At 43.5% G+C, this 13,839-nt stretch overlaps 2 long non-coding RNA genes across 5 annotated transcripts in view; one reads left to right on the top strand and one right to left on the bottom strand.

Annotated features, from left to right (window-relative positions):
• LOC137481965 (uncharacterized) overlaps nucleotides 1–13,839 on the bottom strand; it is a 243,926-nt gene that overhangs the window by 35,873 nt on the left and 194,214 nt on the right. The gene's annotated exons all lie outside the window — the stretch shown is intronic.
• On the top strand, nucleotides 4,478–8,091 carry LOC137481577 (uncharacterized). The gene is made up of 3 exons (XR_011003558.1): nucleotides 4,478–4,627; nucleotides 6,958–7,091; nucleotides 7,436–8,091. It is a non-coding gene; the product is annotated as an uncharacterized lncRNA (long non-coding RNA).

The following is a 13,839-nucleotide window of genomic DNA, read 5'->3' on the forward strand; positions in this document are numbered from 1 at the left end:
AGTAATAGCTTCTGTACATGTTTTCTTGATGCCACTGTTTTGAGTGATTTTTGTGGAAATTAAAAGCAGTAGCACCTGATACCTGAAAATTACAGAAATTGCCTTGATTGTCATGGAAAGGGTGGCGGCAGCAGCAGCACAAGAGAGCTGCTTGCCAGCACACAGGGCAGAAGCAGAGAAAGGCTTGACCAGTTTTCACCTAAGAGGTTCACTTTTTGTGTGCACATGGAGTTCTGCTGGTGGTGTGAAATCCCAGGGCATCTGCCAAGATGTATTGCTTAATGTTCTCTGCTTTTCAAAGGTTCAGTAAGCAAAAGGGGTTACCCTGAGCAAGCTGCTATGACCATGACAGGAGCAAAACACCTCTGTGTATAAATTTGAAACCTTTAACCTCCTAACTGTCAAATTTCAATATTTCTGGTCACAGTGTTAAATGCACCCTAGCATTTTTATTGAAAGAGTTTTCAGTGTATCCGGATGGAAAAATCAAAGTTTTCTTTTATATTTACACACTGTTAGTAAGTTGTTAAAAGAAGAATAAAGCAAGGTGACTGCCAGCAAGACTTTGTATTACTGTAAGCTTTACAGCTTCAGCATAATAAAACAGCCTCGCTATTTGCTTTGTAACCTGTGACGTACACTCTAAATGACTTACTGTTACTGCTGCTCTAATATACCCTGCATCTTACTAATGATAAACAGACTGCACTGTGCTGAGGCTGCAGTCCAAACTGGGCAGAAAGGAATACAGGAAAAGATAAGCTGAGATGGAATGTCTCTTATAAAAACAAATACTTTAATCAAATCTAGTTTTCAAGTCCATCAATTATCAGTGCTCATCTTACCCATTTATTTTTAGTTATTATTTTTTGTCTTTGCATATGCAAAGAGCATGCACCACCATTGATAGACACAGTGATATTACAGTGCCCTGCCTAGAGATGCCCTTATATTTTGGTATCTTTTCCTGCTCTGTCCATTTTTTGTGGATGAATCCTCTATCATTCCATCATAAAGACCTTTATGACAGCAGGCGGGAGAAAGAAATAATGGCTTTAGAAAGCCATTTTCCCTTCAAACAGTAAGTAAATATTATCAGAGATATGTGTGACAGTGATGGAGAAACCCGACGTGGAGCCATCCCTTCCGGGGCATCACTTGGCTCCTACTCCCTTCAGTGCAGCCACCACCAGCAGCTTCAGCAGGGAGCATCCAGGATGACATTTATGAAGCCTCTCCAAGGTGAGACCTTCTGAAATGTCACCACTGGCAGCAGTTCTGCTGCAGGGCTGCTCCCCACGAGCCCCTGACGGCAGCCCAGCCCGCTCTGGGTGCAGCAGTGGAACTGGAGCAGCCCTCGCAGGGCTGCCTGTCCTCTGCTCCTGAGCCGTGCACAAGTCAGGATTGAACATTTGTCGTTAAGCCCTGCTGCCAAGAAGGAAATTTATTTTGGGGCAATGAGAGGATTACAACCCAGCTTCTGATCTGCCACGATCCTGTTTTACACCAGGGTGACTGTTGGCTCGAGTTAAGTTACTGTGCTTTATGTGGAGGAGATGTAATCAGAACAAGGCTTTAAGCACCTATTTCTTTCACTGAAGTGTCTCTGGCTCACAGGGACAACAGGATGGCAGCACCAGATCTCTCTGGGAATGGGAGAGCACAGACCTGTTACTAAATGGCCTAGATTTTTCAGTGGTGAAAGCAGCAGGGCTCAGCACTTTTGAAGGGGAATATTTTCTTGAGTTGACAACCCAGATATTTTGTGGGTGGTGGATACAGAGAGAACCCTGCAATTTGCTGAGCATCTTACAGAGCTCTGAGCACATACATCAAGGTGTTTAGATTCACTCCTCCTCCCATTCTAACTAAACCACTGTGGGCATTCCTGTCTGCAAGCTGCAACAAGATCACCTGCAGGCTCTGTATGTCTAAAGCTTGGTCCCCTCCTCAGCTCCCCATGGACACAGCACTGGCATGTGCAGCCAGGGTCTGCTTGCAGCCTCACTTCAAAACTAATTTCCAGGAGTCAGACTTCTAAGTAAAAGGGCAGCAGAGGACAGGAAAGCAGCCAACTCCCATCTATTAAATGTAGAAGATGTACTTGGAGTGGGTGAGGAGTGCTCCCTTCTTCCTTGGTTGGGTGCAGCAGGGCTCCATCACCTCCATCTGCTCTCCCCTGTGTCCCCCAGGATACTGTGCTCCTCCCTCAGGCATTATTCTGAGTTGGAGGAGGCTCTAAATGCAGCAAGGGTGTATTTACTGGCGAGCAGTTTTAGCTGTATGCATTTCTCAAGGCAGTCTCACATGTCTGGAAGCTCAGCTCTGGCTGGGGGCCATGGCATGGGAGGTCAGGCTGGGCACAGTGATGCTCAGGAGAGCCCTGAGCATGGGAACCACTCACACTGAACAACTTCACAGGAGTCCGGCAAGGGCACAGCCAAGCCATCTTGCCCACATGGACACAAAGTCCCCACCTGCTTCTCTGGGGGCAGGTGTTTCTGATTTATTTCAAGGAGGCACATCACTGGCAGCTGGGGAAGGCGTCTCACTGCCCTTTGACCTGTGACTCCGCTAGAAGAAAATGGGATGTCAGAATGCTCCTGCTCTGAAGATGAAGTCAGAAGATGAACTCCTGCCTGCTGGAGTGGGGCCTGCTGCTTCACTACTCTGCCAGGCCCTGATGGTGCCCATAGTTTTGTCAGGAAATACTTGTAGCCTTATTAGATTTCACACAGCTCAAAATGTCACTACAACCTGAAAATCAACAATTCTCCCGTTCTTCAGAAAACAAAATATGGTCAGTTATGCTCTAAGTCTAATAAAATACAAAGAGGTGTCAGACTAAAAAAATTAAACAAAGTAGAAAGAAAAGGTGGTTCTGTCCATACGATGCACGAAGACCATTTAGTCCTAATAATCCTTTGAAACACCCTATTCAAAAAGGTATTTGGAGTTCTTATCACATTTAGGAACTTGCTTAAAACATTTCTGGATTTATCTGAAATCCATTGCTAATTGTGATTGGTTTAGTCTGTTGAAATGCAGGAAACAGAGCGTGCAGAAAGTCCTTGGTTTACCAACACTTGTACTGTGACCATGAAAAATAAACTTCATAAATGGTTGTCCAGTACCTATTTATTTACTAGGAGTTATAATGAAATTCAGGCCTTTCGGTCCTAAAAGAGTCTTCACCACAAAACACACCCACTGCCTACAGGCACAGCGTTTCAGGGCATTTCCCAAGTAGGAAATGTGCCAGGGGTGAGGGCACCTGCTGGGACGGAGGACACTTGACATCAGTCCCAAGTTTTGCCGCGATGCATGGGGTGACATTGGGAAGGTCACTGAAGCTCTGTGTGCCCTGGAGAGCAGCAGCACAGAGGAGTTCCCACAGAGCCCTGTGGCACCACGGGGAAAGTGGGGCTGTTTGGCAGCTCCTGACTTTGTACTTTTCTATGGACATGACTCCTGCTGCTACTGCTCTTGTTTTCAAAACATACAATAATCTCAGTTTGGTCAAATAACAATCAAATACTATAATTTTAACCATGAAATCAATAGTCATGAAAATGGCCCCAGCTCATTATAGCTCTCTTGGGAAGTTTTCAAATAGATAAGGATAATGGCAGAACGTTGAAGCTAGACTGGATCAAGCACTAATTGCAAAAAAGATGAAGGACAATTCTGCGTCTAAATATAGGAATATTTCTCAGTTATGAGTCTGAAAAGACATTCACTTTTTGCAAATATTTAGGTAGATTCTTGTGTGTTTCTCAAGCTATTCCTTAATTTCTAAATGGGATCCTCAGCTTCAGCTCAATTGATTCCTTGGTGTTCATCTACTTGCTGTGGCTAAAAACTGTATTGTACAGTGGAAGGCAAGGAACAAAATGATGCTTGTGTTGTGTAACCAGCACAAACACAGCCTAAGCCAAATCCCCATACCCAGCGGGCATTGGGCCAAAGCCATAACCAATAAAAGAATAGTTGGAACAAGCAGCCCAAGGACAAGCTATGGCTGAAATTTATATCAACCATTGAGAAAACTTTCAGAAATTACCACTTCCATTTTGTGTATTTACAAAGATGCTGAGCAGTTCACAGCTTCCATAGCAAAGAAAGATTGCATTAGAGAATGTTGCATGTCCTATAACATTAAAGCCACCTGAACTTTGAAGAGGAAGGGTTCCTGTCTTTGCAGTGGCCTTGTGACTGCTGGGAGTTCCTTCAGCATCCCCTTAAATCGCTGGCATTTGGCTCATTTGTGGCGCTTCTATTCAATTGTTGACTGTGTGATTGAATTTACCATTTAGAGCCATTACTGTGTGTCATGAACTTTCTCAATCTGAAATGCGAGAATCTTCTCTTCAATACGGGGCTGCTGAGAGGGAGGTGTCGTGGGGGCAGGTCCCACAGGACCCAGCGAGGGGAAGGAGGTGGAGAGATCTGAGGAGCTCTCCAGCATCACTTCCTTCTCTTCCTCCTCCCACCTCACAGCTGCCTTCCCTCTCCAGTGGGCACTTTGTGTCATTCTCCTCCTGTCCACATAAGGAGCCCTGTGGCATCCACTATGAAGAAAGGGACCTACAGGGTGCACGAGCAGTTTTCCATACAAGGATGAAAGGTGTGTTTATCATCAGTCAGAGTTTTCTGGCTTGAAGCTGAAATGATGAAAAATTAAGAATATTATTTCTCTCCTTCCGTGACCCATTTCCCTGCTCTGTAGCAACATTAGCAACAGCCAACAAGAAAATCATATCTGCAGAGGAAATTTCTGGGCTTGATTAATGCTGTTTGTCAGTTCAGCTGGGCAGAGTGGGGCAGAAAGTCTCAGAGCACAATCCTTCAGGCGAGGCTGAAAGGGCTGTAAACAAGCTATGAAAGTTTAATGACATTCAAATATCTGAATGACTCCTCAAATGGTATAGTGGTTAGGAATTGTCCTGTACAGCTTTTGTAAAGAATTCACAGGGTTAATGACTAAAGAATGGAGTTCTGGTAATCAATATAGTCCTCTGGCTCTATTGATTGGAATCGCCTGCTTATTTTGCAGCTAAGATTTTTTAGCCCATTCAGAACAAAGACACCCTAGGGGACTGTTAAGTAAATAGGCATTTAAGACTTTTTCGTTGCTAAGAAAGTAGTTAATTATTATTAGTGCTTAAAAGTCTCAATTTAGACAGAACATCCCAATGAACATCATAAGTTTGCTAGTTTTCTGTATGTTTTATGCAAATGCGTGTGGATTGGCAGCTGTTTAGAAGTGTGCACCCACTGGGCTGGACAAGGTGCTGAGGGAAGCTTCAAACCTGGAAGGCCTCAAGACACTGAGTAGCTTTGTAGGGACAGGTACACAGAAAAGGATCAGGTCCCCAGACAGTTGCAGTGTTTGTAGGGTGAGGACTGCCAAAAAAAAAGTGAATGTGCCAGGGAACCCCTGTTGATCTTTTGCTGAAAGGTGACATTCACAGAGGTTGAGGAAGATGAGTGCCTCAAAAGGGAGCTGGGCTTTATAGATGCAATAAAACCAGAAAGTGGTTCACTAAACAAACACCTTTCTATTTTGTCATATATGTAAAGATTTTCTGCAAGCAGCTGGGGGGCTGACTGCATTCCCATTAGCAGATTTCAGAGAACAGGGGAAACTCAAGTTACACACCTTTGATGAAGGGTGTGAGCTGTACAGTCAAACTGGGCCTGCCCTGGCTTGCAGTGTTGCCCTGGCCCTTCACTGCAGCTGAGATGCCTCCTGCCGAACCAGCTGCAAACTTAGCCCCACACTTGGCCCTCAGATCAGCCAAAGCTGACAGCTCCTGCCAGATCTGCAATATTGTCACAGGAGAGCTGAAATCATTATTACTAACATTTCTTACAGCCACACAAATCTTAACTTTTTTTTTGTGTTTTTTGTCATTTTAAACCAGAAGCTGCTCCTGGCTGACAGAGGAAGGAGAAGAGAATGGTGCTTTCCCACTGAATGGCAGGTGGTGGTGGAGCTGTTTTGCATTTTGATGCTACTCTAGTTTCCTTTGCTCTTTGCTCGTTCAACCATTTTTGCTTGTTACACTTAAAGCTGTGAACCCAGTGGATAAGAGAAGAGACATCCATTTGGAACTCAAGCATAGCTGATCTTTTCCATCCCCCTTAAAAGTTAATTATCATGGCTGCTTGCTCGTATGGGCATTTGATAAAAACACAGATCATGCAGCAGTCAACAAGCACTTGTGCACCAGCTGAGATATTTAAAAAACACATTTCGTATATGATCCAATTAACAGCTTTTTCCCCTGACAATGATTTCTACCTACTTAGGCTATTATATACAATTTGGTAATATGTGAAAGTATTCATCACGCTTGCATTCCCTGACACTAATCCTGTTTGTAGATTCTCCTCACTTTCCCTTTCCTCAAATTTAGAATGGAGATTCCTGATTGCAGCCTGTACAGAGCAATGGCTGGATTTTAGCCATAAGTGATGTCACAAATCCATAATCCATAGATAGACACAGAACAGCAGCTCTGTTTACAGTTTTACACACATCTTAGTTTTGTTTTTACCTGGTACAGCTGTACCCCCAGTACCTTTGTAAGTGTGACTTACAAGGTGTACCTTTTTAAGTGTTGGACTGCTTACCAACACTTGGTAACCTCCACTCCTTATCTTGTCCAGCTTCTAACAAAGATATTGTCCAAAAGAGAAACCCTGAATCTGAATTTTAAATTTTAATTGCAAATCTGCTGTCAAAAATCCTGGCAAGTGAATTTGAAGGTCTTATTGCACCCAAGTAGCAGTCCCTCATTTTGGTTACTGTTGAGGTCTATCCATCTGCATAAGCCAGCAAGTGAAAGATTTAAATTAATTTTCTGGAAAAGGTTTACTTAAAAAGGAACATTTATGGCAACTGTATAATGATACCTGCTACGGGGGTGCAAGATCTGAAAATCATTGCAGGTCTCATACAGAGGAGCATTAGACAGATCAACACCTCCCAGGACTGGAGCTGGTTTGCAGCTGATTTCAGATCAGAACTTTCTTTGCTATAGTTTTACTGAACAACATAAGGCTGGAGTTGGACAAAATAGGAGGTAGAGAAAGTAAAGTGTTTCTCAAGGGTTTCTGAACCTTAGGTGCGAATCACCTTGGGAGGACAAATGGGATGGAGCTATCCTTGATTCTGTTTCCACTGTGGAGCATTCTTAAAAATTAACAAATGAAAGCCACATAGCACTGCACAGTCTTTTACAGTGATTAATACAGATTCAGCCACACTGTAACCTTTTGAGAAATTTTGTAGGGAAAATTACAGCACAATTTGGGATAGGCAAAGGAATTCTTCATGGCCTTTTGATGAAAAAAAAAAAGTTCAGAAGAATTTCAGGTTGAATAAGATACTGAATTGGACCCAAAAAGGTTTTATTTTGTTTTTTAGAATTTTTCTGGATCATTAGTGAAGAAAAATAATCTGATTTGTCAAGGAGTGTAAAGACCTATTGCACATTGCCAGGAATACGATTTTGAAGAAAGAGCTGTAAACCAGTGCACATTGATATCAAATGTGCAGCCATTAAGCCAGGAAAAAAAGGAATGTCCAAAGCTAGAGAATTAATGAAATTTTGCCCAAGGGCAACATTCAAATGTATTTATTTTTCGAATTTGTAGTTTTAACTTTGCTGAATCTATCTGTTATTTTCATATGTAAATGCTCCTCTCCTCCACTCTTTCTATCCTCTGGGTACATTTTCCTTCTCTCCTTCTCTCTTTTTTCTTGTTTGTTTGTTTTTGTGCTAACTCCTCAGTAACATGTGAGACTTCCCTGAAGTGTGGAGTCAGAGAACATTTTGGGGTGCCAGGTATGATGATGTTCACACTGGGACCCTGCAGAAGTTGAGGCTTTATCTTTGCAGGCTGCAGAGGAAACTCCTGTTAACACAAGAATCCTCTGCACAGTTTTTCTGCACAACTTATGAACTTATCATGTAAAGCTGAAGAAAGGCAAAAGTCATTGTTTTTTCAAGGATGAAAGTATTGATGACCCTGATGGTGAATTGGGTTCAATTTGTAATGTTAAGTCATGAGCCTTGATAACATAGGGAAAAAAAAAAAAAAAAAAAAAAAAGAGAAGGAAAATCCCAGAATATGGAGAAACCTTTACCATGTGGTTCTGTCTTCTCTTTTCCAAGATGACAGGTCTGGGTTCCTTAATTGATTCTATTATAGGAAATGACACAATGACACTTGCCTGAAAATGAGTCAAGGTGCTCCCTTTTTATGGAATGCTGACGTCCCATGCCAGTGCAGCCAGGCACACAGACTGGGGACACCTTGGGTTTCTAACAGCCTGTGCTAGTGACTGTCATCTGGACTGACCCATTCCCACAGATGTCATGAAAATCATGGCTATTTTTATTTTGCATTGAAAATGGTGCTAAGCTTTTGAGGATCCAAGTTCTCTTTCAGGCCCTGCCAGAGATTCACTGTGTGACTTTACTACATCCCCACAGACTCTTTTTACTTCTAGATCTCCTCCTGTATAATGGGAACAATGACATTGGTCCATCTAAAAGAAACCCTTCAACACCCCTTCCAAAAAAGCAATAATACTCATTAGGGAGATGACATAAGGTGGTTTTTTTTTTTTTTTTCAGTAGAAACCTCTCCCTCCAGTAGATATGCAAAAAGTATTTTTATGGTTTGGGTATTTACCATGGTGTTTATGAATTACAGAGAAGTCATCTTATACCTTGGTATTCAGAGTAATGCAACATACTTACTAGAAATCCACCTAAGCAATTACTTTTCTGATCTATTGCCAGATTCCTTTCATATCAGCTGCAGCAGCTTGCAAAAACTTAACAAATAGCATTTTACATAGGCTTGTAGTCTATATTCAGTTTTATCTGATTATTTTTAGCACAGTGATTTGAGAATCCAAATTACAGCTAAGAAAATGGAAAATTCATTTTCCAACAATGCCTTAAGCTTCACTAGCATTTTAGAGCAGAACATTTCTGTGATGGCCTTTGATTCAATCCAGGCTGAACGAAAGACATTTCATCACCACAGAATGCATTTCTTTATTTGCCTTGGATCTATGATTCTGTCAGTATTGAGAGAAAAGAAAAATCAATGCTGCACTATAAACCTCGGGCAGCCCCTGGCCAACGTGGTCAGCATGGTGTGAGCAAAGGAAATGGCAGGGGAAAAAAATTGACCGCTCAGCAATAGTGTGGCACAGTAACGGACAAAGCTCTGGGCTAATAACAGCTTGCAATTACACATGGAAAGCCAAAGCTTGTAGGGCATTCAGTACGAAGGGGATGTAATACAATTTATTGAACCACCGGTTAGAGTTCTGCAGCTTCTCAATAAAAAAAAAGGGCTGTGGACCTGTTCTGCTTAAAAGACAGACGTATATGGTGCCAGCAGGGGAAGGAGACTTGAAGAAAGCAGAAAGCCCTTCCTTTTTATGTCTTGGATAGTGAGCAAGTGGGAGAATGCAGCCTATTTATGCTTTCTAAAAATACACCACGAGGCTTAAAGGGACAGCCCTGCTGCCAGAGCCCGCTGCCTCCACGGCTGCCTGCACAAACACACACCCCCTGAGCCACAGTGGCCAAACACATCCAGGCACTGCATTTTAATTCCTCAAACTGCACCTATGCTGACAGCACACTGCACATCCTGCCACTCTGAAAAAGGGGAAAAGCAGCACAACGAAAATTTTTACTCAGGTACCATTCTTCATCTGAGAGAAGAAAGGTGTTTCTGCAGGAGGGCAGAACATTAAAATACTGGTTAATGAGAAGGGGAAATCCTGAACTAAAAAGAGGAATCATTGACAAACATATTTTTGAACAGACAGAAATTAATATTATGACTAAAAGCATGTGTTTTATAGTCATCAAAGGAGGTGGAGGCATGTTTAGGTAGGTCTGGCTGCAGTAGTGAAGGTCATCACTGCACAGTGAGGCCAACACCCTCCTGCCCCCCCTTTACCAGATGGGACAGCTGGGGACACTGTGGCCACAGGTGGGGCACAGCCTCAGTCCCAGCCACCTGCTCCGCTGGGGTTTGTGCATCCACCAAGAAGGAGCAGGGTCTGTTAAGGGTAAGTGGCTATGGAGCAGTCTCGGGGAAACACATACAAACAAACACATGGTGTGCAGGGTGCAGTATTTGTGTTTTCAGGGATAAATTATGCTCTTCAGTTGGTGATGCAAATTTTTGTCACTCAATGGCATGAAAACTGGAGGTGCCAAGTATCACCCAGTGTGGGCTGAAGCCCTGGTGCTAGCAGGGCAGAGAGCTTGCTTTGGAGAAACCTCTGCATGATCTCACACTTGGACCTCTTTCTGCCCACGTTAGCATGTGTGCACATTTACCAGATTATCTCTTAGCATCAGTTTTGGGCATTTGCTATAATGGCTGCCAAACCAGTAGCAGGTTGCTCAAAGCCCTTTTTTATAGTTAGGATTCATCTTTCCCCCCGAGTTAGCACAATACAGCAGGAATATTAATACCCAGCCTCAGATCCTGCACTTCCTGGGGGACCCTGATCTTTGCAGGCCACCTGGGTCTTGCAATTGCCTGACCACATTTGTATGCATTGCGAAGAAACAGTTTCTAAAATTTTTGGCAAGTGTTGTAGTACTTGTTCCCAAGAACTACAATGATGTGGTGAAGTGTGCATTGAAACAACAGCCACAATGTGTCTGGTTATTTTGTGCTCTCAAGTGAAGTCAAGCTCTTCTCACAATGCAATACAGCTACAAGATTCCTCATCCTCAGGAATAAGTAACAGAGATAGATTTCCCTTTATTGTGACCAGCACAGGTACAACTGTGGGATACTATCCCGGTGCAAATCTGGCCCAGATATACTTATGTTTAATCTGAAATATAATTTCTAGAGTCCCAGCCTAAATATTTCACCCTTTCATATTTCCACATCAACCTCTTCTCCTAGTACAATTTAAGGTTCCAGTGGCTCCTCTAGGCTTCCCTGGCACAGCACATCACCTTCAACACCAAAAGATCAGAATTAGTGCACGAGAGGATATGTTGTATCTCTTGTGACTTACGGCAGGGTCCCCGTAACTCCGTTCCCCGTGCAATAAAACCAGCCCTGTGCCAAGCACTGCAGCCGCTCGGCAAATCCCTCGCCCGTTATTGTAATTAAGTCCTTCTACATGACACGGCGCAAGAGATAAGGGATTAGTGTTTGAGACGTGAGGAGCTCGCTGGAGTGAGGTGCTGCCGTGCAGGACCGGCATCCCTGACACAGAGGGAGCCCCTGGTCGGTGGCTTCTGTGCGCAGCCACAGCCATGGGGGAGGAGGATGCGAGCGTTGACCATTCCCAATGTCACCTGCAGAGAGCCATTAGCCCGCTCAGCCCTCTATTCCTACATGCTGAATCAAATTAATCTAACAAAAACAGATGACCTGTGAGCTCAGCCTGCCTTACAGCAAAGTCAAATGGGAGCGAGGGGCAGTGGCGGCGAGGGGCAGGGAGGGACAGCGCTGTCCCCGCAGCCCCTCGCTGCGGCCTCCCGCGGATCTCCCTCCGTCGCCGGCTGTCGCGGGCACCTCTCCCTTTGCAGCCGCACGAACCCTCTCTTGTCTACCTTGGGCTGGCTCTGTGCTACCCCCTCCGTGACACACGTCCACACGCACACACAGAGCTGCTGACCTGGAGGCGTTAGCCACTCCGCAGCTGCCGTTCTTCTCACATTAATCTATAGGAATCAATGGACATTTCATTAGAGTAATCAAGTGTGGATGCATCCCGCATTTATATCCCGCACCTCCCCCTTCCCCCCCAGCTGCTTTCACAGGCTAATTGGTCCTACAGCAAAGACTATGTGGATATTTTTCCCTACAGATGAGTGTCAAGAGCAGTTTTTTACTGCTGGTTGAAATACCTATCAATAGGGAGGTAGTATAAAAGCCTTCACCCATCAGGCGGTGTTGCTGATGCTAATACATTATGCACTCTCTGTTCTCACACACTCAACTCTCTCCTTTACACCTTTTCCCCATTCTACTGAGTCATTTATGCTGACTTCCATAAGAGAATTAATCCATTGCATTTTCCTTAAAAATATTGCAATTAATACTTCTCTATCAGTTCACAATACATTAAGGGAATTTCTCACATAATTATATTTATTGTATTTCATCACCAAGCTTTTTATTTTTTCAGTCAAATCTCTTAATCTTGCTTACTATGATATCTTACAATTTCACCAGTTATTTTGTGGTTTATATGCATATTGGTACACAATGACATCTTGTGAAAGGCACCGGCATCGTGTTCAGCACCCTTTGCTGCCTGGGAGGGGATGCTCTCCCCTCTCTGCTCAAGTCTGCAAAGACAGCAGAGCTTAGCAGGGCTCAGGGTGTGCTGAGAAACGTCCCAAGAGCTGCTGTTGCTAAAATGTGCATGTGACAGAGGGCTGGTGACCAAGTGGAGTCCTTACAGTTGGAGGAACAAGGGCTTCCTTCAGATGATCTTTTTGAGGTGATGAGAAAATGTGAGGATACTTGTTTGAACAAAAAGTTTGAAAGTAGAACTTTTCATAAGATCATGGACTTTTCATTCAAAAAAAATTTCAAAAGCTTTTACAGGAAGGTGGACACCTAACAGTGCTTATTTAAAATGTATGAAAGCTTTAGAAATGCCATTGTGGAGAAGGAGGCAGTGCAGGGAAGGCAGGCAGTGGCTCAGGTGTGCTGTGCCCGGGGCTAAGGTGCCTCTTGAGAAGGGCTGCTGGGGCACCCTCCACTGCAGCAACCCTGCAGCACAGACCAGGGCTATATGGAAATTCATCATGCTGCACCATTGTCCTACACAATGCTTGGCCTGGGCAACCTCCAAGGAGAAGGGCAGGAGCTCAGGAAACAACAGGGATGGGAGCTTTGGTGTTCCTTGAAGATGAAATTAACTTTTCTCTCTTGGTAACCATATTTGATGATTAGAAAAATGAGCTGAATTTAAAAAAATCACTGACTTGCAATAAAGCTTATCATTCTGGTATGCTATCTTTCAAGTCATGTCACACCTGAAAAAACCCCTGTATGTTCTAAGCAGAAAAGCATTTGAGCACAAGAGTTTCAAGTAACCAAAAAAAAAAAAATTCCTTTCTTCTTCATCCCATTTTTAGGACTATTAGCATGAGTTAACATGGGTTTGCCCCAGCTGAAAGTACAGCCTCATTGGCTGCTGCTAGAGTGCATTGTTTGTAATACATTTGGATACATTGCAGGGATGTGGAATTTCTTCTACCTTCCTGACTTTTCCAATACGGCATGCAATTTTCAGTTTTGTTTAATGATTACTATATAGGCTTTTAAATTTTTTTTTTTTTTTTTTTTTTAACTAAAACCTACTTTTTGCTTATGGCCAAATTCATGAAACTGCAATGAAGAAAAATGAACCCGCTGAAGGGGATTGACCCCACATGCTCACGACCAGGCCTTTCAAGACTAACGAGAGAGTTTGCATTTGCTTTTCCTGCCAGATCTCTTTCCTGAGGGCACACTGCATAATGCAAAAAGAGCTATGTGAAGTTTGGAGCAGAGGATGAAAACAGGACCATTCGGCTATTTTACAGAGATGAGGTTCTCTTCCCCTTCCCCCTCCACACGTTTTTCACTGTAAGTGAAAATGAAACTTGTGCTTTTCAGAGGAAATGGCTGCTAAAGGTTAAAGGGTAAGTCTTCCTTGCTGCAAGCATACGTTTTTGCAAGCTGAATCTTATCCATGTGGCTAGCAGCACTCACACTGAAATAACTGCAGTGAGCTTAGAAGAAGAGTAGGGAAATAGAGGGCAA

The sequence above is a fragment of the Anomalospiza imberbis genome, chromosome 13 (genome assembly GCF_031753505.1).
Source record: "Anomalospiza imberbis isolate Cuckoo-Finch-1a 21T00152 chromosome 13, ASM3175350v1, whole genome shotgun sequence".
In the NCBI taxonomy this organism is placed as follows: domain Eukaryota; kingdom Metazoa; phylum Chordata; class Aves; order Passeriformes; family Viduidae; genus Anomalospiza; species Anomalospiza imberbis.